At 39.3% G+C, this 27,920-nt stretch overlaps 1 protein-coding gene across 2 annotated transcripts in view; it reads left to right on the top strand.

Annotated features, from left to right (window-relative positions):
- The window catches only part of KIF13B (kinesin family member 13B), a 201,938-nt gene that overhangs the window by 32,971 nt on the left and 141,047 nt on the right, over positions 1 to 27,920 (top strand). The gene's annotated exons all lie outside the window — the stretch shown is intronic.

Raw genomic sequence — 27,920 nt, 5'->3', positions numbered from 1 at the left:
GTCTTTATCCACTTATATCCGGAAGGATGCTTTAAAGTAGCATTCTGAGACAGAGACTGGTTCAAGATTAAGTCATACCTTGGCACTGAACTAAGGCCTTGTCATTTCCATAAGCTTCAGAGGTTTTCTGACTCCACTTTTGCCTTACTCCTCTGTATCAGGCATCTCTGATGTGCCGCCTCTGATCTTGCTGGCCCCAGTCTCCCCAGGGCCTTTGATAATGTTGTAGCCCTGGTCATTGCCAGCTCAAGCTGGATCCTGACCAACTTCATGTGGATACAATCTGACACCTCATGCCTCCCTCCCCTCCTCCTCTTCCCTGGGACTGTGCTCTATGATAAACCTTAGGCTTTGCTTTCTGAGGAATCCACACCAAGAACATCTATTTTGTATGCCTTTGCTCTATGTATTAATGGGTTCTCTTGATTATATATTAAGGTGACTGTCAGTTGGTCTGATGTACTTTGGCCTGACCTGGCACTAATAATAAAGACCTGAACTTAAAAATTAGGAAGAGGATAAGTTTGTTCTTCATAGAGTGGATTAATTTTTGATTTATCAACCTCATAAAAATTAGCAATGGTCTAGGATTGAGGTGCTGCCAGTAGAGTTTAACCATCATCATTGCTTATAAGGATAGGAAAAGGCGAGACTTGGTTGAAGAGCATCTGAGAGTATGACTCAGATTACACTTTGAGTTCTGGGTCTACCATTTACCAGCTGTGTTTTCTTCACCTCCCTGAGCTTTAGTTTTCTTTTCTGAAAATGGAGGTGGATATAACATGGAACTTCAAGATTCTTAGGGTCATAAATGAGTTATTTATATAAGAAGCCCAGCACAGGGGCACCTGGGTGGCTCTGTCAGTTAAGCCTCTGCCTTCGGCTCAGGTCATGATCCTGGGGTCCTGGAAATAGAGCCCTGCATCGGGCTCCCTGCTCAGTGGGGAGCCTGTTTCTTCCTCTGCCCTTCCCCTCCACTTGTGCTCTCTCGCTCTCTCTCTCTCTCAAACAATTAAGTAAAATCTTAAAAATAAAATAGAAAAAATAAAATGCCTGGCACATAGTATGTTAGTAGATGGTAACTGCTGTTGTTATTCCTTGATTTATTTATTTTGATCAGCTTTATAAAATTTTATTTATTGAAATATGTCATATATTTTTAAAAAGATTTTATTTATTTATTTGAGAGAGAGAGAGAGAGAGACAGAGTGAGAGAGCATGAGAGGGGAGGTCAGAGGGAGAAGTAGACTCCCATGGATCTGGGAGCCTGATGTGGGACTCCGGATCATGACCTGAGCCGAAGGCAGTCGCTTAACCAACCACCCAGATGCCCCAAATATGTCATATTTTAAGTAATTTTTTTTCAAGCAACACTGTCACATGCTAGATACTCAGAAAATATTTATTGGCTGGGTTAGGCATGTAGTAAATTATCATATCATGTTCCTCATAACAAATAATGCCCTTTTGCTTTTAACTGGTAATAATCTTAGATGATATAAGCTGTACTTTTTAGTTTCTTAACCCTTCAGTTGGAACTATAAGACGTTTATTTCAGGGATTGTGGGTTTCCTCTGAAGTGTAAATGATTTGCATACTATTTCTCAGAGTTGGCTTTCTTGTTCTGGTCAGAGAGCTCTTATTGTTATGGTAAAAGGAACTCAGTGGTCAAGGTCTTTGAACACTTAGAATGTGTGAGAAATATAGGGACAGCTAGTACAGAGTTCTTGGAAATACAAAGAGTGAATAAAATTTAGTTTTTGGATCTTCTGATTGATGATAAATAGTACTTATTTATAGTCATTATTATTGTTTATAGTGTGTTAGGTCTTTTGCAAGGTTTTTACCTGTAAGTACAACAAAAGTACCTACAACAAAAGATACAGGCACCATCTTTTCTCATAATTTTCAGGAGGGGAATGAGGCAGTAGGACTTACTTCCCAAGATCACACAATTAGTAAGTGGCAGAGCTGGAATCTGAACTGAGGTCTGCTGAGCTCATTCTTTAAAAGCCAGATGAGCTCACTGCTTCTGATTGCTTTCTAAGATCTTACAGAAGTTTCTTCTGGATTTGTAAATATTTGAAAAATTATAATTAGTTAATTCAGATTAGAGCAAAACTATAGGCATTCAACAGTTATTGATTGATAGGTAATATATGCAACCCTGGCAAGGTGCCTGATAAGGGAAAGGTAAATAGGACATGCTCTTATTAATTAATTAATTAATTAACTTATTAATTTTTTCTTTACGTAGGCTCCGCATCTAGCATGGAGCCCATGAGACTTGAGCTCACAACCCTGAGGTCAACTGAGCCACTCAGGAGACCTTACATGCTCTCTTTAAAAAAATTTTTTTAAATAAACTTTTAATTTTGGAATGGTTTTAAACTTACAGAAAAATTACCAAGCTACTACAGAGAGTTCCTCTGTATACCCCTCACCCAGTTTCTTTTATTGTTTATTTTTTTCATTTATTCAGCAAATATTTATTGAATGCCTACTATGTGCCAAGCATTGTTGTAGGTGCTAGGGATACAGCAGTGAATAAAAGAAAGTATCCTGGTCTCATGAAATTTACATTTTCAAGGAATGAATTCATTTAGGGACTAAGGATTGGAATAGTAAGGTGCAAAAGAAAGACTTGTCCAAAATATAATGAGAACATACATACATTTCTCCCTCCCTCCCTCTCTCTTTTTTTCTCTCTTTCTCCCTCCTTTTCTTCCTTTCTTCCTTTCTTCCTTTCTCCCTTTCTCCCTCCCTCTCCTTCCTCCTTCGTTCCTTTCTTTCCTTCTTTCCTCCCTCCATCCCTCCCTCTCTTGCTCCCTTCCTTCCTCCCTTCCCTCCAGAATTTTTATTTCAAAGCTTAAGTAATCTGGGATTTGTTGAAAAATGTTTTACTCTTTTTCTGGCTTTACTTTTCTCTTATCAGACTGAATATTCTTAATCTTTTATTTGATTATTCCTTTGTAATCTAAACAGCCCTTTTATTTTTATTTCTTCAACATTTTATTATTTTTTAAAAATATAGTTGACACACAATGTTACTTTAGTTTCACCTATGCAACATCGTGATTTGACAAGTTTATACATTATGCTGTGCTCACTACCAGTGTAGCTACCATCTGTCACCTTACAAAGCTGTTACAACACCATTGACTCTATTCCCTGTGCTGTGCCTTTTACTCCTGTTACTTATTCATTCCATAACTGCTGGAAGCCTGTATGTCCCACTCCCCTTCACCCATTTTGCTCATTCCCCCACCCCTTCCCATGTGGCAACGTGTGTTCTCTGTATTCATGGGTCTGTTTCTGCTTTTTGTTTGTTTGCTCATTTGCTTTTTAGATTCCACGTATAAGTAAAATCATGTCTTTCTCTGACTTTTTTTTTTTTTTTAAGGAACTCACATTTTGAAGTTAGGGAAATCCATTCACAGCTAAGTATATCACATTCATTACTTCATTCAGTACCTGTTTTTTGAGTGACCTCTGTGTGTGTCAGGATGGTAGTGACCCTAGAAAAACAATGATGAGCAAAAGAAAATTTGGTTCCAGGTTCATGCAGCTTTTTAGTCTGGCAGGGGTATTTTGAACTACCATTTTGGTTGCTTATAATCAGATTAGATATAATCACCTAGGATTAGAGCTAGGTGATTGCTTATAAGCATTCTCTGCCAACCCCCTCCTGCCCCCCACTACCAGGGGGAATGTTACCATGAAATTCTGACTGAATTCTGCTACATATTTATTAATAGGCAGGTACAGCATTAGTCAGACAACCTGTTCCTCTAAGCTCAGTGAAGTCACAGCTTTCAGATAAGCTCAGTGAAGTCACAGCTTTTCAGATAAGCAATACCAATTGCTATCTGAAAAAGCATCTTGCAAGAAAATTTCCCTTGAGACAAATATAGTAGGATTTGGTACCTCCTAGTTAGAATTATGTGACCGAATCTGAATTCAGGTCAGGCTAGAGCCTGAATAAATGGTGTTGGGAAAACTGGACCACTTTCTTATACCATACACAAAAAATAAATTAAAAATGGATTAAACACCTACATGTGAGACCTGGAACCATAAAAATCCTAGAGAACACAGGCAGTAACCTCTTCGACATCAGCTGTAGCAATTTCTTGCTAGATATGTCTTTTGAAGCAAGGGAAAAAAAAGTAAAAATAAATTATTGGGACTTCATCAAAATAAAAAGCTTCTGCACAGTGAAGGAGACAACACAACTAAAAGACAACTTTTGGCATGGGGTAAGATATTTGCAAATGACATCTGGGAAAGGGTTAGCATCCAAAATATATAAAGAACTTATAAAACTCAACACTCCAAAAATGAATAATCTAGTTTAAAAAATGAGCAGAAGGCACGAATACACATTTTTCCAAAAAAGACATATAGAGAGCCAACAGACACATGAAAAGATGCTCAACATCACTCATCATCAGGGAAATGCAAATCAAAACCACAATGAGATACCACCTCACACCTGTCAGAGTAGCGCACATCAACAGTGCAAAAAAAAAAACAGGTGTTGGCAAGGATGCGAAAAAGGGGAACTCTCTTGCCCTGTTGGTGGGAATGTAAACTGGTGTAACCACTGTGGAAGACATTATGGAGGTTCCTCAAAAAGTTAAAAGCAGGGGGCGCCTGGGTGGCTTAGTGGGTTAAGCCGCTGCCTTTGGCTCAGGTCATGATCTCAGGGTCCTGGGATCGAGTCCCGCATCGGTCTCTCTGCTCAGCAGCGAGCCTGCTTCCCTCTCTCTCTCTCTGCCTGCCTCTCTGTCTACTTGTGATCTCTCTCTGTCAAATAAATAAATAAAATTAAAAAAAAAAAGTTAAAAACAGAACTGACCTGCAAATCAGTAATTGCACTACTAGGTATTTATTCAAAGAATACAAAAATACCAATTAGAAGGGATACAAGCACCTTGATGTTTATAGCAGCATTATCTATAATAGCCAAATTATGGAAAGAGCCCAAGTATCCATCAACTGATGAATGGATAAAGAAGAGGTGGTGTGTGTATGTGTGTATATGTGTGTGTGTATTATACATACATATATATATACACACACACACATATGTATATATGGTGGAATATTGTGCTAAGCAAAATAAGTCAGTCTGAGAAAGGCAAATACCATAGATTTCACTCGTGTGGAATTTAAGAAACAAAACAAATGAACAAAGGGAAAGAGAGAGAGAGAGACAAACTGAGAAACAGAGTCTTCGCTATAGAGAACAAACTGATGGTTACCAGGGGGGAGCTAGATGGGAGGATGAGTTGAATAGGTGATGGGGATCAAGGAGCATACTTGTGATGAGCACGAAATGTGGTATGGAGGTGTTGAATCACTGTATTGTACACTGGCAATGAATGTTATACTGTATGTTAACTGGAGTGTAAATAAAAGCTTAAAAAAAAAGAGGTTTAATGCTCAGTGATGTCTCATTTTAGTAGTAAGCCATAGTTGTCCCCATGGATTAATTTCATTAAAAGATACTTTCCAATACAGTTTTTACTTTTTATATCTATCACAACCTGTATTTTGTTTTGTTCTGATCAGTCATGTGCTTCTAATAATTGTATTGACAGCTTAGTGCAGAGGAAGAGTAACCAGAGAAATTACACTTCTAATTTACATAGTTTTTTTTTTTTTTTTTTGTAGAAAAGAATGGTAGAGTGATTAACAAAAGATTTTAGGATAAGATACTTTGTGGAAACTGGAATGGAAGCATGAGTTCATGGGAAAAAAGTAAAGGTATAAAATTACTATTAAAGAAGAGTCTTTTAATTTAAAGAATAGTTGATAGTATCAATAAAAAGAAATCATAAAAATACCCAAATTTACAAAAATGTATGGTTCATGGTTACTGAGGATGTATTTAAAGGAATTTTATTTTAAAATACAGTATTTCAGAAATTGCATCTTTTGTAACTAAACTCATTTTTGAAAAATTTTTTATGTCAACTTAGAAATCTCTAAAAAGTTACAAGGTATTTAGGGGTACATGAGTAAAAAAACTTGAGGATTACTGTAGGTAATGCGCATATGCTTTGATTTATTAATCTTAGACATAATTCATGGATTCACTGAAGGAGATTTAATCTCTATGTATAGCTCTTTACCTCTTTTCCCACTGTTTGATTTTTATATTATTTTTATTTCTTCTGTTGGTCATTTCTGTGATGTTTTTACATAACATATTGAAACCTGTATTTTTTTAAATTTTATATTAACATATAATGTATTATTAACCCCAGGAGTACAGGGCTGTGAATTGCCAGGTGAAACTTGTATTTCTGGTTAGATCATCTTTAAACATTATCTCTTAACTACGTCATTTTATTTATTTATTTATTTATTTATTTTTAATTTTTTTAGAGATTTTATTTATTCATTTGACAGAGATCACAAGTAGGCAGAGAGGCAGGCAGAGAGAGAGGAAGGGAAGCAGATTCCCCACTGAGCAGAGAGCCTGATGGGGGGCTCGATCCCAGGACTCTGGGACCGTGACCTGAGCTGAAGGCAGAAGCTTTAACCCACTGAGCCACCCAGGCGCCCCAACTACTTCATTTTAAAGATTTATTTATTTTTTATTTTAGAGAGTGCGGGGGGGTGGGTGGGTGGGTGGGTCGGGACAGAGGCAGAGTGAGAGAGACTCTAAAGCAGACTCCATAGGGAGCATGGAGCCCAGCGTAGAGCTTGATCCCATGACCCTGAAATCATGACCTGAGCCAAAACCAAGAGTCTGATGCTCAACCGACTGCACCACCCAGGCACCCCTATCTCTTCAAGCTAAGGACCCTGCCCTCCTCCTGTCTATACCTTTTTACAACGTACTTTATTTGTAAGTCAGCATTACTTTATAAGATATGTGTATGTATCCATCCATCTACCTACCCACCTGCCAGCTTGCCTGCCTACCTTTCCATCAGTCCGTCCACCCATCCATCTATTTATCTCTTAGTGCTGGACCAGATAGTGTGTTAGGATTGCTTGTCTTTCTCTGGGTTTAGTATCACAACCTATAGGTTATTTGATGAAGGTTGTTTTAGCATAAAGTGTAAATAAATTCTCTCTTCCGAAATTCTGTCCGTTGTATTAGATTGTGCCACATTTTTGTTTGCTTTGTATTTGGACCATGACTTACTTGAATAGCTTTTTATTTTTCTTGCAGTTATAAAAATTTATCGTCTTTAGTATACCCTTCCAAATTCTTAACTATACTATCTGATTTCCTCCTTTCGGAAATTTCTGTCTTAGAGCTTTTTCTGTCCTTGATTGCTCTCTAGACCTGCCCTGTATAATTCCTTATCTGGAGTTCAATGAGGAATAATTAACATTTTGTGTCCCTTTTTAATTTTTAGATCATGGTTTCTCAAGGAAACCGGTAGTTTGGAGTTTAATGTGTAACAATTCAGGAAGGACAAGATGTTAACAAAGAATATACATAGGAAAAGTGGTGGCTGAAGATTTCAGGAGAGGCTTATAAAGAAAGATTTTTTTTTTTTTTAGAGAGGGTGTAGTCATGGTTAACCTAACTCTCAGTCTCTCATTTCAATAAACATTCACTGATGCCTACAGTTTGGCAGGGACTGGGCTAAATTTAGGTGCTGAGATATCAAGATGAAGGAGCTGGTGTGGAAGCAGAAGCACCTATAAGCAGTTGATATAAAGTAATCGTATTATAAGGAAACATGCAAGGAATTCTGGGAACTTTATAGTATTTTAGTCCTTTACTGCTGTAATTATTTTATCTCATCCAGTAAGCATGATGTAATTATGCTTATAATATCCTAAGATACAATGGGTGTTTCAGATAAGAAACAAGTTTATGGGGTGCCGAGGTGGCAAAGTCAGTTAGGCGTTAGACTCTTGGTTTCAGCTCAGGTAGTGATTTCGGGGTTGTGAGATCACTTCTCAGAGTTTGCTTGGGATTCTCTTTTCCTCTCCCTCTGCTCTTCCCCTCTGCATGCGTGCACTCTCTGTCTTAAACAAACAAACAAACAAAAACTTAAGAAAAAAAAACAGGCTTAAGAAGTTTAGTGGGAAGTCCATTGATACCCATAAAAGAGAGGGAAGGGGGGAGATGGTATTAGGAAAAGCCACCTTACTTTAGCATTTATTAATAGTGAATGATCCTGTTAATGCGGCAAAGTATAATGAACCATCTTGAGTGATGTGCTCTGACAGCTCTCTGCCCTGGAGAAAAGCTATACTATTGCAAATTCATTTCCAGGTGGTGGAATATGGCTGGGGAGATTTTAAACTAAGCGCTTTAGTGCCTTGCCCCCTCTGGGCCAGCTCTTATTCTAGAGTTTTCTCCAAATTAGTTCACCAGAGAGTAAAGTAAGATTTGCATCATTTTGTCATTGTAGCTAAGAGGCATTCCTCCCCTCTTAACTTTTTTTTTTTTTTTTTCCAGTAGGCTCCATGCCCAATGCGGGCCGTGAACTTACAATCCTGAGATCAAGAGTCGCATGCTATACTGACGAGCCAGCCAGGCACCCATTCTGTCTTACTTCTGAAAGAGATTCTTTCTCTCTGGGACTTTTCTCCACCCCAACTCTGAGCTGAGGTAGTCATGGGGATTAATAAGATAGAGGAAGTAGACAAACCAAAAATAAAAACACTGCATGCGGTTCTTGTTATGTGCCAGACACTGTTCTAATCTTCATGGCAGCCCTATGATATAGGTTCTCTTATTATCTACATTTTACAGATTAGGGAAACTAGATCATGGAAAGTTTAGGTTATCTGCCCAAGGTCACATAGTAAGCGGTGGAGCTGGGATTCAAAATCAGGCAATTTGATTCCAGAGCCTGATCTCTTTAACACTCTATTTCTGAATCTCATGTCACTTCAGTTACTGATAGAGCTGATGGAGAAAATGGCTTTTGGACTGTTGGGCAAGTGGGTTTCCTGATTTCTTACCCCTGAGTTACATACTTTCCCAGGCACAGGCAGACTTGACACCTGTAGGCTTCTCTTGTGTGGAGGAACAGATCTCCTGAATGCCGTTCCTTCTCTTGAACACCACTGAGTTGAGAACTAACCCTTCCTTTCCCCCATAGGACAGAATGAAGGGGCTTAGAGGCATCAAGAGTGTTACTTCGAATTCTTCCACACAGAAACATGAGGATTGAGGACTTAAATATCCTCTCCTTAGCACCCTTGGTTCGTTAAAGGCCAAATCTTCTTTGGGGAGTTAGCATAGGTGGGTAAGAGCTGGAGAAAGGGCAGCCTTCTGCCCCCAAACAAGATTTAAACTAAGCACCTGAAGCTCATACAGCTTGAGTTTTGTGATACTGTACATATTTAACCATATAGCTTTCCCCAGTTTCCCCCATATTTAACCATATAGCTTTCCCCAGTTTCTCTTGCCTTCAAATGGAAGTGGGCAGCATAGCAAAGCATAGCAAAGCTATGCTGCCCACTTCCATTTGAAGGCAAGAGAAAAAACAAATAACAAAAAACTAAAAAACTTCAAATCAGGTCATTTTAAACAAACGTCTTTCCCTAAGTTTCCTGAAACAAGCAAAGTTGTTTTTAACTTGTTCTCCCACATCATGTGCCATAGAGAGAGAGGCAAATGCTTAAGTAGAAAGAGCATAGTTTTAGAATGAGAAACTTAGGTTTAAATCCCACTTTTGCCACTGAACAAATTATTTAATCTCTGTGGTGTTCTTATTACCCTATAAAATAGAGAACACAAGACCTACCATGTAGCATTGTGTGAAGATTAGAGCTAAAATATGCCAGGTATTTGCTCCACCGTAACAAAAGGAGCTTCTAGTGTTAATAAAAATATGAAAAATACAGACTTGAGCTTGTTGAATGCTTAAAGAATAATTTTACCTGTTTTACACAGGCAGGTTTCTTAGGCAGGTCTCCTTTCAACACTGCTGGGAAACAGGGATACTGATTAATATTTGGGTATTTTGTCTGGTTATCTATTGGCACACTTGTGTCTTGAATGTGAGCGCAAAAAACTAATTTGCCAGTAAGCCTCCTCTGTGTAGTACTGGTTATCTCTATGTTGTTTGTATGCAAATCGAGCTTTACATTTAAGAATTCATATCCTCATTTATTTTTTATTTCTAAGAGTCTAAATTTGGATTCAGAAGTTTCCAGTGTTTTTTTCCTTTGTCTTTCAAGCTAATGCATTCAAGGATTGCTGCTCCTTTCTTCAAAACATTTTAACTCAGTTGAAGAATGCTATAAACTGTTTAAGAGTTTGTTGGTTATATCTTAGGATGTGAAATAAACAAAGGATATAGGTGCTTTTTTTCTTTTCTAGGACATTTCCTTGTTGCCCCCCCTCCCAGCTCCCACTGCTCTGTTGCACAAAAATTGATGTATTTTGCTTCTTGTTAGTCAGGCCTGACAAATCTATTGTACCCGTAACCCCACTCCCCTGTTTCCCACCTACCACTGAGTCTATTTATTTGACAGAGATCACAGGTAGGCAGAGAGGCAGGCAGAGAGAGAGAGAGGGGGAAGCAGACCCCCTGCTGAGCAGAGAGCCTGATGTGGGGCTCGATCCCAGGACCCTGGGATCATGACCTGGGCCGAGGGCAGAGATTTTAACCCACTGAGCCACCCAGGCGCCCCCCCCCCCCCCCTTAGTCTATTTGGGGACTGGAACCGATTTCCACAGGGTTTGTTTCCCTATTCAGGAAACCAGATTTCATGATGGAAGGAAGGAGGACCAAAACAAAACCATGAAAAACTAACACAGAGAAGGAAGAGCCATCACACAAAATTTACTTTAGCAGCCTGGTCCTGGAAAGAAATGCAATGTTTATGATCTCACAAGACCTGGATGGTTTTGATTTTTGTCCCTCCAACTGAGTACTGTTTCTTTCTCGATTAGAATTCTCAGTCTAGTATTTAATTGTTGACCTTGAGGAAGTTACTCAGTCTTCTGAGCCTTGGTTTCCTCACTTCTAGAATGGGGGCAGTAATAGGATCTATCCTTCAGGGTTGTGGTGAGGACTACGGAAAATAATACATGGAATAAACTTACAATAATGCTTGGACCCAGGAAGATCACAGACCTTTATTTGGACCTAGATTTGAACCCAAGTCTGCTTAGTTTCCAAGCAGTGTTCTTTCTGCCACACACACGACACTGTACAGTAGTGTGAAGTAGGTTGTGTAGGGAGTAGTAGTTCCACCAGATTCCTGAAGTAGCAGAGAGGCTTGGTGAGGTTAAGTGACCACTAGGATCACAAAGCTAGTGAAAGGCAGAACCAAACTGAAGAAGGGTTTCTGTCTAACTGCTGGGATAAAGTACTTTCCCTCCAGCAACATGCCATGAAGACAGTGTCTTTGATGTCTAATGTTTTATTTTGTCCCCTGTCTTGCAAGCTGCTTGAGGACTTAAGTGCATGGTGCCATCTGATTATAGATGCCTAAATAGAAACTGGAGACAAAGTAATAAAGACTGTTTCAGCCTAATCATTTGAGTGTATGTGTTGAGTCATCTAGTGTGGACATAAGTAAATACATTTTACTAAAATTAACTTATACATGTTGAGCTTGGTCCAAAAAAGTTGGTCTAAATTTCAAATGGGTAGTTTTGCACATAAGGACCATAAAATATATTAAATGTGAAGTTAAATATATGCTGAACATGGGACCTAGCAGTTTTAGCTATCCAAGGGAAATAAAAATGAATGTCTACAGAAGGAACTGTGAAGTGGCTCAGAAGTGGTTAAAGATAAAGAAGGTATGGTCCATAGTACTCCATAATGGAGTATTATGCCTCCATCAGAAAGGTTGAATACCCAACTTTTATATCAACATGGGTGGGACTGGAAGAGATTATGCTAAGTGAAATAAGTCAAAGTCAATTAACTTATGGTTTCACTTACTGGTGGAGCATAAGGAATAACATGGAGGACATTGGGAGATGGAAAAGAGAAGTGAGTTGGGGGAATTTGGAGGAGGAGAAAAACCAGGAGAGGCTGTGGACTCTGGGAAACAAACTGAGGCTTATGGAGGGGACGGGATGGGGGGATGGGTGAGCCCGGTGGTGGGTATTATGGAGGGCACGTATTGCATGGAGCACTGGGTGTGGTGCATAAACAATTCTGGAAACTGAAAAGAAATAAAATAAAATAAAAATTTTAAAAAGTGATTAAGAGGTAGAAGTGAATGAAAAAATAGTTAGAAATGGCACAGAGGAATAACTATGAATGAGAATAAAGAAAAAGTATGGATATGACCAGGAGTTTATTAATCCTTATAGTCCTAAAAGTAAGCATAGAAACTTGATTACAGAGAATTTTTCTGTTCTCTACAGTGAAACATAAACACCTCTTAAAAGGCTCAATCCCACTGGTCATTATGAAATGTAAATTAAAATCTCAGTGAGATGCCACTCCACACCCACTTGAATGGCTATTTACAAGACAGACAATATTCAGTGATGGTGCAGATGGAGAGCAACTGTGGCTCTCACCTGCACCTGGGAATGGGAAGCAGTGCATATACTTTGGAAAACAGCTTGATTGTCTCTGGAAAGGTAGATATACACTACCCTATAACCTGACATTTCTTCAAGAAGACATCTCTTCAGGAGAAGTAAAAATAAAAATAAGTGCCCAACACTTGTTTTTGAATGTTCACAGCAAGCACTATTCATAATAGCCCCAAGCCAGAAACAATCCAGATTTTCCTCAACTGGTGAACAGATAAACAAAATACTGTTCAGCAGTAATAAGGAACTAAGAATTGATAACATGCTACAACATGGATTTACCTCAAAAACATGCTAAGTGAAGGACACCGGATGCAAAAGACCACACATCGTAGGCTTCCATTTCTATGGAATGTCTAGAAAAGATGAAGGGCAGAAAGCAGATAAGTGGTTGCTTGGGGCTGGGAGTAGGTCCTGGGATTGACTACAGTCAGTCATGAGGGAACTTTCTGGAGTGACGGGAATGTTCTCAAAGCGTGGGTAATTTACTTGTGGGTCAGCTGGATCGTGGCCTGTTTTTTAAGCTTTGTTAGGTTGGGGCCAGAGTAGCCTTTATTCTAGGGCAAATTTAGCCATACACCTGGATTGTGGCCTTTTTGGGCTCTCTACCAAATGTCCCTTAGTGTTCAAGGACATCTGTCCACTGTGGCTGGTTGTAATTCATGCCTCTGAGCCCTGTGTGAGCCCTGCAAATTGTTCAGTGTACATCAACTTCTCTGCAGTAGTTCTTTCCCAGATAGTTTTATGTCCTGTGGGTGTCTCCCCTTTTGCGGATACACTTCAGTATTCAGTCAGAGACAGTAGGGGGCCACTGCTCCTTCCTGGAGTTCTTCTGGTCTGTTCCCTTCTCTCTGGCCAACAAAGTCCAGCTGCCTCAGGTGTCCAGTATTAACCACGTCAGCCTAGGCCATCCTGTTCTGGCTTGGTTCCCTCTTCCTGTACAGAATGTCTCTAGGTAGAATGCCTGGGCAGTTGTAGGGTCCCTCTCTCTTGTTTGCCTTCTCCCCAAGATTATAATCCCTCACTGCCTCGTCCCTGTTTTTTGACAACATTTGCGTCATATCCTTTGTGCAGTTTTCTTGTTTGTGGTAGGAGAGCTAGAACCAGTTATTGTGTCTTGACTAGAGTTTCAAATTTACATTAGCTACCTTGTTGAATATCGAGGGGGGACATTTCCTGTAGCTCCTATGGCAGACAATTATTGGAAGTCAGAGTCTTCTACAGAGCTTTTATAACAAATGGTGCTTTTGTAAAAATGAAGAAAAAGTTGGCCCCTCTGGCCAGGCCAGTTAGAAATAGCCATCCCTCCTGAGCTGTCCCGGCCTTGGGAAAAGCAAATGGTGCCTTTGTCTTTGAGCTCCTTGCTTTGCTATGACCCTTTTACTGCTTGGTCCTTGTAGTGGGAGCTGTGCTTGAATTCCTGCTGAACCTCTGGGCCCGGTGCCTTTGTGAAGTGCACAGACATACAGCTGTGTGTCATGGTCAGTAAACTAGCTTAACATGGTGCAGCTCTTCCTCCAGATGCTTGTAGTAGGTAAATTGCTGGAGCAAATGAAAATTAATACTGTTATTCTGGAACATTTGTTCTCCATTTGTACCTCGTATGTTGATGAAGACTTGCTGGAAACTTATTTCAAAAGAGGGGTCAAGGGGCGCTTGGGTGGCTCAGTGGGTTAAGCCTCTGCCTTCGGCTCAGGTCATGATCTCAGGGTCCTGGGATCGAGCCCCACATCGGGGTCTCTGCTCAGCGGGGAGCCTGCTTCCCTTCCTCTCTGCTTGCCTCTCTGCCTGCTTGTGATTTCTCTCTGTCAAATAAATAAATAAAATCTTAAAAAAAAAAAAAGAGGGGTCAAATACATTTGGTAAGAAGTTAAACGATAAGGACAAGGAAAAAGGTGCTTCACGTTATTTTGAATCACCATGGTAGGAAAATGTCTCAGAACTCATTTTAGTAAATATCTTAAGGTCAGATAGTTCCTTTGGGTTCTCATTAGTTTGTTTGCAACAGATGTTATCAGCCACATGCATTTTGTTTTTGTCAAACTAAGCGAAATGGAGTACTATAAATTTGGGGGAATGTGGTGTTCCCTGGGGGAGGAGGTCATTATTTTGGGCAGTGAGGCTGGAAATGGTATTGGGTGGGTTTGGGTGTGGCTTCATCTGGAAAGGAGCAGAACAAATTCCTGTGCTGGTGTTCCCTATAAGAAACTTTTAACCACACAGCCCTCTCTGCGTAAGGGGTGATGGTTTACAGGACTGGCTTTGTGCTCTGGAAAGGTACCTGGAATTCATGTTTTTTTTGGCAATCAAAAATAGTATAATGAATAATGTTCCTATGAACTTTTATATTTAGATTCTATCCTCTTGAGCCCATGACCCTCTTTTATTTTTTGAGATATAATTGACCTTATAGTTTTATGTGTACAATATGATTTCATATTTGTATTACTAAGTGATCACAGTAAGTCTAGTTAACATCCATCACCGTACATAGTTCAAAATGTTTTTCTTGTGATGAGAACCTTCAAGATCTAGCAAGCTTTCAGATAATACAGTACACTCTGTTTAATTACACTTCTCATTCATTCCTGGATCCACTGTAGTCTTGACTACCAGTTGCACAGCTTCGTGGCTCTCAGGGCAGATTAGTGATCCTTTAAGAGCTAACCCTAGATTCTTTTCAGCCCTAGCAGCTGGAATGAACAGGAGGCTCACCATATAGGTACCTCCCCAAAGCTCATGTCGCATCCTAATGATCAGCTATGAGAACAGAAGCAACAGTAAGGTATCTTACAAGTTATATCCTGCCTGTGGAGGAGAGCCTGAGTGAGGAGTTGTCTCATAGAATCACAGGGGAAATGAGCTCCAGGAGTGTAATTAAGCAGTGTCTTTGAATTGCTCTTTAAATTGGACTTTCGGAGACCACTGTGTCAGCCTCCCCTTGCATTGGCTTTTGTGACATTTGACTATTGCCAATCTGGGATGCACCACAAGGTAGAAGGAGCTTTTTTCTTGAATGTCTGAGGATTGTGCAGGTTGGTCCACTGTAAGCCACAGAGAGTAAATGAAGTGTGGCTGGGTCCCCATCAAAATCGGGAGACAGACCAAAAAGAGCTTTCTACCCCCACTGCACCCCTCCCCCTTTAATTTGCTTGCTCTCTTGGTAGTAATTGATACTGCTTATGCTCCTTCCTTCTTGAAACTCATGTGATGCCACTGTCACCTGGTTTTCCTCCTTTGGTCACTTCTTTTTGGTTTCTTTTCAGAGTACCTTATAATAGAAATATAAATCTGCGAGATAGTGTTATTTTCTTATTGTCTTGATGCCTTTCATTTATATTTGGCCCCCAGTGCCTTTCTTATTTATCTAAAATGTTAGCTCATTAGCCTGTGGATATTAAACTAAGAGCACGCAAATGAGAACAAATAGAGGCTATTTGTTCAGTGTTTACTATAGCAAGGGAGTCTGCTACTGCCAGTTGAGTTTGGCAAAGACTCAGAGGCAGGCAGGGGAGCACAGAAGCTTTATAGTTAAAAAAAAAAAAAAGGGAGGGGCGCCTGGGTGGCTCAGTGGGTTAAAGCCTCTGCCTTTGGCTTGGGTCATGATCCTGGGGTCCTGGGATCAAGCCCCGCATCAGGCTCTCTGCTCAGCAGGAAGCCTGCTTCCTCCTCTCTCTCTGCCTGCCTCTCTGCCTACTTGTGATCTCTGTCTGCCAAATAAATAAATAAAATCTTTAAAAAAAAAAAAGGAAAAGAAAAAAAAAGGATTTCAGGTGTGCTTCTGATGAAGGTTGTTGGCATGAGGAAGCTGGAGGCCAGTTAACTAGAAGCAGATGTCATTTGTGGTTGGTTTGGGAGTATATTTGGCTTTTTTCCTGGTTGGTGTTGAGTTGAAAGCAGGGGCAAAAAATAGGAAAGCTGGCAGTCACTGACCAATTCTGAGTCAGTTGCCACAGAAGTTGTGGGTTTTAGTGTCTATATGGTCTGGCCATTGTCAATTCAGTCTTTTAAGCCAAACATGGGTGAGGACATGAAGCTCCACAGCTCTTAGGAAGATGTCTCTACAGCACTCTTTCTTAACCTTTTTTGAGTTTTAGACTCTTTAGATAATCTGATAGCTTCTCTGCTCAGAAAAAAAATTCGGGAGTTCACAGACCCACTGAGGCCCATCCATGGACCAAAAATCTCACTTATTTTCATATTTAACAATTACATATTTAACAATTTCCTCATGGTGTTACTATAATTCAGTATTTTGTTCATGTGAATTTTGGACTATTACATGTTTCCCTATATTGTAGGAGTCACTGTTAACAAGTATATTTGCAAAGGTGTTTAAACAGCACCATTTTTATGCTATATGCAGTATCACAGGAGGTGATTTGCTAGCTAAGTCAGCATTCTGTGATACTGAGGAATAAGCTCATTCTCTAGCAAAAAGGTTGAACTTTTTAACATCTTACTTCCCTGACTGGGGGTGGTGGGGGGATAACGATGGAAGGTAATAATGGCTTAGAATCTTTTTCATGATGAACATGAAGAGCTTCTTGACAGCAAGGACTTGTACCTTATTTAATTTAATTTTTTTCCTTCTTTTTTTTTTTTTTTAAGTGGGCTCCATGCCCAAAATGGAACCCAGCACAGGGCTTGAACTCATGACCCTGAGATCATGACCTGAGCTGAGATCAACTGAGATTGATTTGAGCTGAGAGAAGATTTTCTCTTCTGTAGAGAAAAGCATGGTGTCTTTTTTTTTTTTTTTCCCTGTTTCTGGAAGCATTTTTTGCTTTTGATTCAAATATATTCTGAATAGTTGGTAAATGGTATTCTAATCTGGCTTAAAAGATATAACTGTATGTATCTCATAACAAATATATTTTGGGTAAGTATCAGGACACTAAAAGAATGATAGAGACCTTGGGGATAGTGTAAATCAGGAGTTAATTTAACAACTGAACAATTTAGATAAACTCATCATCTCATGGCAAATTCCAACAAGCATCATTGAGTGCCTACCATATGCCAGGACTAGGAAAACAAAGAAGAATGAAGCATGCCCTGTGTTCTCAAGGAGCTCGTAATCAAGGGGAGGAAATAACAGCTACAACACTTTCTTAGGAAAGAAGACCTAGGGGACTTATAAGTTCCTAAAAATGGATGGAGATGGTACTTTTTGTTTTTTTTTTTTGGACAAGAAGGCCATTACCAGGCCGAAAAGTGGGAGGAAGTACACAGGTCACCAAAAGTACAAAAGTAACCAAGACTGAAGGACGTGACATGTCCAAATTTGTGTAAAGCACAAGGCACTGGGGGAGGAGCAGTAGGAGAGTGAGGCTTGGGAGGTGGGAAGAGGTTAAACCCCAAGTTAACATTGCATCGTGACTGAAATCACAATAATGATGCTATCTAACATTTATGGAGCATGCACAAATGTGCATCAGAGCCTTTCCTGCTTGAAGAGTGGATTTTATCTTCTAGGGGCTAAGGAGCCAATGAAGGGTTTTAGGGAGAATTATGACCTGCTGAAACATGTAGTTTAGATATGTAGTGGCTGAGTGAAGAGCTTTAGAGAAGAGAGAGGAGGCAGCGGGAGCACCGTTAGGAAGCTCTGAGATGGGTTGACCTAGAGCAGATGAAGAAGGTTTGCTGTGTCTGCTGCCTCTCCATAAGCTTTCTGCCTTCCCTAGGCCTCTGTGCAAATGCCACTCCACGAAGCCTTTCCTGACCACCCTGTTTAAAATGTCAACCCCAGGGGCACCTGAGTGACTCAGTGGGTTAAGCCTCTGCCTTTGGCTCAGGTCATGATCTCAGGGTCCTGGGATCAAGCCCCACATGGGGCTGTCTGCTCAGTGGGGAGCCTGCTTCCCCCCTCTCTCTCTGCCTGCCTCTCTGCCTACTTGTGATCTCTCTCTCTCTCTCTGTCAAATAAATAAATAAAAATCTTAAAAAAAAAAAGTCAATCCCAGCTTCACTCCCTCCTTGTCTTTCCTGCTTTATTTTTTTTCCGCATAGCACTATTATGTTACATATTCACTCATTCATTCAGTTGTAGTAGAATTTAAGCTCTTAGAGAGCTGGGATTTTTGTCTGATTTGTTCAGTGCAGTTTTGCAAGGTACTGAGATTAGGACCTGGCTTATCATAGATAGTAAATATTGTCAAAGAAAAGAGTGAATGTGGGAAGGGAAGAAGGGATGAGTTTGAAAGACGTTTCAAAGATGAAAGTCATGTCTCAGGAGAAGGATAAACATAGCAATCTTCAGTTAGTTAGCTAAGCAGTTCTTACCCTTGTAAGTAGTGAAGTATTTAGTTGGAGAATGCTTGTAAATTGAGTTTCCACTTAAGGAAGCTAAGGAGATCTTTGCTAAGCACTGGATTTGGACAGTAATTATAGTAATGAGCTAGAAATTACAGTTTTTCTCAACCTGCTCGCTGACATAAACCCCAAGTTAACATTGCTTCATGAATCAGAATTGAGCATGCATGAATGTACGTGCAACAGGCATCAGATATATGCTCTTTTATTCCTGAAAGCCCACAGCCTTTCCACTTCAAGTCTGAATTCTAGGCCTATTACTGCTTATAGTGAAGATAAGCTTTAGTTTTAATTCTGTTTCATAGCTACTAATTGTAATGACATTGTTGTTGCATATGACATTTGAGTTTGGGATTCCATGTGTAGGATTTGATAGCCAGGATTGCATGTGGGGATATCAAAGGATTGTCTTATTTAATTGGGTGGGCAGAATCTGTGGTGTAGTCCTGATAGAGTTGTGAAGGCACTCTACGTAGGTTCTTGGGATTGGATTTAGAAACATTCTCTTTACTTTTATGATATTGGTAAGCCTCTGTTTTGAGCACAAATAAAAACCCTGTTCTACTTTCTTTAATAGCAGGAATTTAAAACTCCAGCTGCCACCTGGCAGATAGATCCATGTGGAAGACAGTGGTGATGTGTGGGAATTTAGGCTGCGTGTTTCCAGATCCTCTCAATTTTTAAGAGAATTCTTGATGTGGAATCTTCTGATTTTTGACTTTTGGTCAATACTGTGAGGACCAAAGAAAAGATAGCTGTGGGCTATATTTGGGCCTATGGACCTTAAATGTGTGACTCCTGGTTTGGAGACTGAGGTTTGCATCTGGATAGAAAGAGTAAGGGGACAAGAGAGTTAATTTCATACTCAGTAAAAACTTTTTCCTGTTAAATCCTGTCCAATCAAGGAGAAATCCAACACAATAAAACTGGAGAAATATGGGTTCATAAAATTAGAAATCAAAGATACCCACATATACTGAGAGAAGTAATTATTTCTTTCTTGGAGTCTAAAATTAGTCTTTCAGTAATCTAGCCTAATCTGTTACATACCTTGGAGTTATTTTAACATGTAATTATTAAAATGAATATGTATTATTCTCTTAACATAGATATGAAATATATTTCAAACCCCAAGTTCACCAATATTGTTTTAAATCTTTGACCAGATTTAAACATTCTTAGAGCTCAAGTGGACAGTGGATTAAAATTTACTCTGTGTGTTTGACAGATGGGAAGAAGCAGGTGATTTGCAAATAACAGAGTTAATAGTGAGTGTATTCTTTGAATTATGCTACCCCAGTGTTGGTAATTGAAATTGTGGAATTTATAAACAAGTGTTTTCATGTTTCTAAAGTTTTCTGATTGTGAAATATGCCCTTTGTGGTTCAGTGGCCATATTTTTTGGATGTTCCTCTGTTCTCAACCAGTTATAGTTTGTGTGGGGGAAAGATTCCTGTAGAAGAGGATTATCAAACTGTCTTTTTCTCTTGATTTAAAGCAAGGACTGCATATCAGAGATAGTGACCCAAATGTTCTTCTTTTTTTTAAGGCCCCCTCCCCCCTCAACTTCTGGGATACTCAGCACCGCCCATTTCTGATCTTTCCTTGCATTCCCTGGATGCATTTCTGTCTTCATGTAATGTGTTTCATTATAGTTATCTCCTAGTTTCTTTGAAGACGAGGTTTGTATTTATTCTTTGTTTGCTTTATTGTTTGGGGGATGATTTTAGAGAGCGGAAATGGTGGTGGAAATGGTTTTATTCTATCGGGAATAAATGCGATTGAGTGCAACATAAGGAACCTAATTTAGATTGGATGCTTAAGAGAGATAAAGGTAAGGAAATAATAATTAAGCTGAGAAACGACTATGGATTGGAGTTAGCCTCAAGATTTCAAGGCAGAAGGAAAATCATGAATGAAAGTCCCGAGGCTAGAAAACTGGGCACCCAGGGCCAGTCGGAGGTGGTCAGGGTGGGCGAAAGGCAGACAGCACTGGACGGTGGGTAAGACAGAAGCAGAGGCCAGGCCATAGGGAGAGCTTGCTGAATAACAAAGAGCCTTGTGTTGGATACTGATAAATGAGGAGAGGTATACTCTGTCTTTAGAGCTTATAGCCTGGCTGAGGAGATGACCCATGTATTAAAAAGTTTATATCATGTGACCAAATGATAGGTAGGATGTGAGCACTAGGGATAGTTTTGACTATGGGAGGAATTAGGGGAGGAAAACTCACTTTTGGCTAGGGTTCTTGTGGAAGGTTTCTTAAGGGAGCTAGAGTTTGGATCTGGGTTTCTCATTCAACTCTTGAATAAACAGAGTTGTCTGAAGGAGTGGCATTATGAGTGTAGGTCTGTGGAATACAGAAGTATTAGGAATAGGAAGTCCACTAACTTGCTGGAGAGAAGGAATCCTCTTGGGCTGTGATGTGGGAGACAATGCTTGACCAGTAACTTGGTTTACCTCTGATGTACCAGGTGTCTGCAAGTGCTAGAAATAACCAGAATTAGAACTTGTTGAATGCTTGGTGTTCGTGTTCTTATTCTAGATAAAAAGAGCTCTACAAGTGATCCAGTGTTTAACTTCTCCTTCCTTCCACAACATCCTCATCAGCTACTTTTCTCTTGTCATATAGTTCCACGCATGGGAGCTGGCCATTTAACACAGTGTTAATTATTCTCGTGTTGGAGAGATATGCTCTTCTTTTAGCCTTCTCCAGTGGATCCTACCAAATTTAGCCTCTAAGCTGACCTAGAACAAGTCTGCTTCTCCTTCTACCCTCAAACGTGTGAGCCCCCTCAAATCTGAAGGTGGCATCATGTCTTCCTTGAGTCTTCCCTGCGCCCGGCTACATTATTTCCAGTCCTTTGATCTATTCTTTCAGTGGTAATGTTTTCAAACCCTCCTATATATCCTGTTCTCCTGGATATTCTACTTTATCAATAATGCTTTTAAAATTTATTCTTCAAAACTGAAGCGAGTACGTCAAATGTCGATGAAACACTAAACAGGCCTTTTAGTGATGTTTGTACTTACTAAAGCTGGCGAGATAAGCAAAGATTGACTCTGGTGAGTCTAGTCAGCGTTGAAAATTTTAGTCATATCCAGCTTTATTCCTTGTGCAGGAAGCACATCAGGGGAGGGGTGACCAAGAAAAAATAATGATCATCACACAGATTGTTGTTTGGTTGCTGGTACTGCCAGCTAATTCTGAAAAAAGCAACAATATCATTACGTAGTACGGCTGTATCAGAATAAGCTCTTTGTGATGTATACTTCCGTTATGGAATGGGTTGGAGAGAGATCCTGTTAAAACAGAGATTCCAAATATTTCTAATTGTGAAGATTTCAGAAACTTAAATCTTTAAAATTAAAAGAGGTGTTGATATTTGGATATGATGTTCAATTTTGATAGTTGGACAGCGTAATTGATTTGTAACTTATAATTCTGCTGATACTGCTCTACGTTTTATACATACAGGATGTTGTATGGTTTATTTTGTATCCAATACCGATTTTATTTTTATTATGGTCAAATAAATGTGTGAGCTTCCTCAAATTTGAAGATGACATCATGTCTTCCTTGAGTCTTCCCTGCACCCAGCTATGTTATTTCTAGTTCTTTGAGCTATTCTTTCAGTGGTAGTGTATATTATTATGGTCAAAAGTATCAGTAAACATTTCCAAAGATCACAATTTATATAAAATAGTCATTAAATTTGTTCTTCATATTGTGACATTTAAAAAATTACAAGAGTAATTGGACTTTTTTTTATGCCAGTATCACGCTGTCTTGGTGATCACAGCTTTGTAGTAAAGCTTGAAATCGGGTAACGTGATGCCACCAGTTTTGTTTTTGTTTTTCAACATTTCCTTAGCAATTCGGGGTCTCTTCTGATTCCATACAAATTTTAGGATTATTTGCTCCAGCACTTTGAAAAATACCGGTGGAATTTTGATCGGAATGGCATTAAAAGTATAGATTGCTCTAGGCAGTATAGACAATTTAACAATGTTTATTCTTCCAATCCAAGAGCATGGAACAGCCTTCCATCTTTTTGTGTCTTCTTCAATTTCTTTCTTTCTTTTTTTTTTTTTTAAAGATTTTATTTATTTATTTGACAGAGAGATCACAAGTAGACAGAGAGGCAGGCAGAGAGAGAGGGGAAAGCAGGCTCCCTGACGAGCAGAGAGCCCGGTGCGGGACTCGATCCCAGGACCCTGAGATCATGACCTGGGCCGTAGGCAGCGGCTTAACCCACTGAGCCACCCAGGCGCCCTCTTCTTCAATTTCTTTGAATGAATGAGTGTTCTGTAGTTCCTCAAGTACAGGTCCTTTACCTCTTTGGTTAGGTTTATTCCCAGGTATCTTATGGTTCTTGGTGCTATAGTAAATGGAATTGATTCTCTAATTTCCCTTTCTGTATTTTCATTGTTAGTGTATAAGAAAGCCACTGATTTCTGTACATTGGCTTTGTATCCTGCCACGTTACTGAATTGCTGTATGAGTTCTAGTAGTTTGGGGGTGGAGTCTATGGGGTTTTCCATATAAAGAATCATGTCGTCTGCGAAGAGAGAGAGTTTGACTTCTTCCTTGCCAATTTGGATACCTTTTATTTCTCTTTGTTGTCTGATTGCCGTTGCTAGAACTTCTAATACTATGTTGAACAAGAGTGGTGAGAGTGGGCATCCTTTTCGTGTTCCTGATCTCAACGGCATAAAAACAGACACATAGACCAGTGGAACAGAGTGGAGAGCCCAGATATGGACCCTCAACTCTATGGTGAAATAATCTTCAACAAAACAGGAAAAAATATACAATGGAAAAAAGACAGTCTCTTCAATAAATAGTACTGGGAAAACTGGACAGCAATATGTAGAAGAATGAAACTCGACCATTCTCTTACACCGTACACAAAGATAAACTCGAAATGGATAAAAGACCTCAACGTGAGACAGGAATCTATCAGAATCCTAGAGGAGAACATAGGCAGTAACCTCTTCGATATCAGCCACAGCAACTTCTTTCAAGATATGTCTCCAAAGGCCAAGGAAACAAAAGCGAAAATGAACTTTTGGGACTTCATCAAGATCAAAAGCTTCTGCACAGCAAAGGAAACAGTCAACAAAACAAAAAGGCAACCCACGGAATGGGAGAAGATATTTGCAAATGACAGTACAGACAAAGGTTGATATCCAGGATCTATAAAGAACTTCTCAAACTCAACACACACAAAACAGATAATCATATCAAAAAATGGGCAGAAGATATGAACAGACACTTCTCCAACGAAGACATACAAATGGCTATCAGACACATGAAAAAATGTTCATCATCACTAGCCATCAGGGAGATTCAAATTAAAACCACATTGAGATACCACCTGACACCAGTTAGAATGGCCAAAATTAGCAAGACAGGAAACAACATGTGTTGGAGAGGATGTAGAGAAAGGGGAACCCTCTTACACTGTTGGTGGGAATGCAAGTTAGTGCAGCCACTTTGGAGAACAGTGTGGAGATTCCTGAAGAAATTAAGAATAGAGCTTCCCTATAACCCTGCAATTGCACTGCTGGGTGTTTACCCCAAAGATACAGATGTAGTGAAAAGAAGGGCCATCTGTACCCCAATGTTTATTGCAGCAATGGCTACGGTCGCCAAACTGTGGAAAGAACCAAGATTCCCTTCAACGGACGAATGGATAAGGAAGATGTGGTCCATATACACGATGGAGTATTATGCCTCCATCAGAAAGGATGAATACCCAACTTTTGTAGCAACATGGACGGGACTGGAAGAGATTATGCTGAGCGAAATAAGTCAAGCAGAGAGAGTCAAGTATCATCTGGTCTCAATTATTTGTGGAGCATAACAAAGAACATGGAGGACATGGGGAGATGGAGAGGAGAGGGAGTTGAGGGAAACTGGAAGGGGAGATGAACCATGAGAGACTATGGACTCTGAAAAACAACCAGAGGGTTTTGAAGGGGCGGGGCGGGGGGGGTGGGAGGTTGAGGAACCAGGTGGTGGGTAATAGGGAGGGCACGTACTGCATGGAGCACTGGGTGTGATGCCAAAACAATGAACACTGTTATGCTGTAAATAAACAAACAAACAAAAAAAAAGAAATACAAAAAAACAAAACAAAACAAAACAAAAAAAATAAACATCAAAGGTTCTTACAAAAAAACCATGGATTGAATATAGTACTAATCACTCAAAGTATTGTAAAATGAATGTCATGATTTAATAAATGCAGCCAGTAATGTGAAAAAAAAAGAGTAATTGGACTTAATTTTATGATGTAAAGTATTATTTAAATGAGAAGTAAGCTATACCCATAAACCAAGTCAGTAAAAAGAAGGAGATGAGTAGCTTCTCCATAAATTACTGTTCTACTCAAACTGTGCAACTAAATCATTTGTTTCCCAAGTTTACCTCTTCCTAAAAAGCACATCTATCCATGTCGATCTACCTGGGCTGTTAACATCTCCAGTAACTAGACAGTCACCATTTGGGAAACAGTAATTGTTGCAAGCAAGATTTTCAGGCAAGAAGCATTAGAAAAAAAAGAAGTATTAGAGAAACCCACATTGAAGGACATTCTACAAAATTATTGGCCAGTACTCGTCAAGTGTCAGGGTCATGAGAGACAGACTGTCCCAGATGGGAGGAAACAGACAGCCACATGCAAGGTGTGATCCCGGACCAGAAAAGGGATCATCAGTGGGATACAGTTGGCAAAACGTTTGTTTAAGGTTCGCTCTAGATTGTTTAATAAGGTTTGTGTTGATAGTTAATTCCCTGGTTTTGATCATAATGACTGTGGTTATATAAGACATCCACATTTGGGGAAGCTGGGTGAAGGATACACAGGAATTCTTTGTACTATTTTTTGGAATGTTTTGTGAGCCTGAAGGATTTAAAATGAAGTTAAGCAACAACAACAACAAAAAGTAATTCAACTCAGCTGATAGAAACTAAGACTTTCATGTTTTTACTTTGTGATGGCTCTTTTGATTGATCAGAACTGGTTTTCTTTGCTTCCTGAATCTCTGCTGTAAGCTGGATAGCTAAGGTTTCTAAATAAGGGATTTGGGGAGAAGTTAGCCATTACCATATTGGATTGCAACTATACCTTGAAAGGTTTTGTTTCATTAATTAATTTACTTACTTATTTTTGTGTGGAGCTGTAATTACATCTTTGGGTTTCCAGTGGCTCTCTAGGTTATTTGAGCTTGACTGATGTAGTCACCAGAATCCCTAGCTGGAAACTTAGCTCTGTAATTAATCTACTGGTTTGTTTCTGTTTTTATTATTAGGTTCTGAATTCAGGTTAGTCTCATGGATTCTTCTGTGATGTATCCTGTATTATTGAATTTTGTATTTGTTGATTATCTCTTAGAAAGAGCTGATTTTTGCATAGAATATTTTATTTAAACTTGAAATATCATACTAAATATTTTATTTTTCCCTCAGAAAAGACAGTCTGGAGTTTAAGTAAACTTACACTGGCATAAGCACTAGGTGGTAACCTTTTATTGGTAGTAATTAGCATGAAGGAAATTAATACATTGAGAAAGGTTTCTGTTAGCAAGAACAGTTGTTAATGTATGACTCATAGATTAAGTCTAGAAGAAACTTGACGAGGCTGTTTCGATCAGTGTGGAAGAGGGGAAGAATGTGGACTTTGGGAATCAGAAGACCTAGTTTGACATCCCGTTACTGCTTGTTATTGTGTCTTGGATAGGTTCATTTAACTTTTCTGAGCCTTAAGTTTCTCATCTGTAAAATTGAAAAAGACATATAACCATATGATTTTACTCATATGTGGAATCTAAAAAAAAAAATTAAATGAATAAATAAACAAAAAGCAGAATCAGAGCTATAAATATAAAGAACAAATTGATGGTTGCCAGAGGGAAAGGGGGCGTGGATGGGCAAAATGGGTGAAGAGGTGTGGGAGATACAGGCTTCTTGTTACGAAATTAGTAAATCATGGGGATGAAAGACGCAGCACAGGGGTACAGTCAGTGATACTGTAACAGCATTGTGTGGTGACAAATGGAAGCCACACTTGGAGTGAGCACAGCATAGTGTAGAAACTTGTGCAGTCACTAGTTGACCACCTGAAATTAACATAATAGCCCTGAATATAGTCAACAACAACAGCAACAACAAAGCCCGGAGAAACAAAAAAGGAAAGAACAAAGATGATAGCATACGTCAGTGACCTCTACCATTATCTCACAGGTCTTTTTGTCAGGAAGTTTTTCCTTATTTTGTATTCCAGAGAAAGTATTTTCTTTTATATGTCAGCCACATCAGCTGTCACCCAAGAATCTGTTGGACAACTGTCACTCTTTGGTAGACTTTCCTTGGTGTTTTCATGTTCTTACCTGAAATCATCTGATGCAAATTAGTATTAAATTTTTTTTAGAAGAAAATTTTTTATGAGACAGAGGGACAAAAGTTGTATAGACAATTAGAAGGAAACACTTCTGTGTTCAATTTCCTTTCAGGTTTTAGGTTTGAGTTGACATTTTGGTCCTTGGAGAGAGAGCAGTTATTCCTGAAGCTCAAGTTATTGTTTTTGTCTCTGGTTTCTAAAGTTCTTTCCTTTATTACTAAGATTTTTGATTTTGACATTGTACCATGGTTATGAAAGTGAACATCATTGTATTAAGAAATTAGACAGTGAAGTGTTTCACATAAAGGGGCATGTCTGCAGCTTACTCTCAAATGATTAGGAGGAAACTAATATATATATTATATATGTGTGTGTGTATATCTATCTGTGTATGGAGGAGGGGAGGCGGAGGGGGGAATGATATAGTAGCTGTGGTAATGTTAACACTTGGTGAATTTGGGTGAACGGAGTTCTTTGTGCTTTTCTTGCAACTTTTCTCTAAGTTTAAAACTGTCTCCAGAGTATACTGGGTTTAGTTATATCTCTGTACGCTGAGGAGTTATGAGTCACAGTTTTGGGGTGAGGGAGGTTAGAAGCACCTGGGTAAGATAGATCAATAGGGAATAAGTACGTCAGTAAGTAATAATTCACTGGCAAAAAATTAGTTGTTCCTTTAATAAAACCTTTTTTCCTTA

This window comes from Meles meles, chromosome 2 (genome assembly GCF_922984935.1).
Source record: "Meles meles chromosome 2, mMelMel3.1 paternal haplotype, whole genome shotgun sequence".
Classification (NCBI taxonomy): domain Eukaryota; kingdom Metazoa; phylum Chordata; class Mammalia; order Carnivora; family Mustelidae; genus Meles; species Meles meles.
Note: the sequence above shows the minus strand (reverse complement) of the source record. Positions and strands in the feature narration are given on the sequence as shown.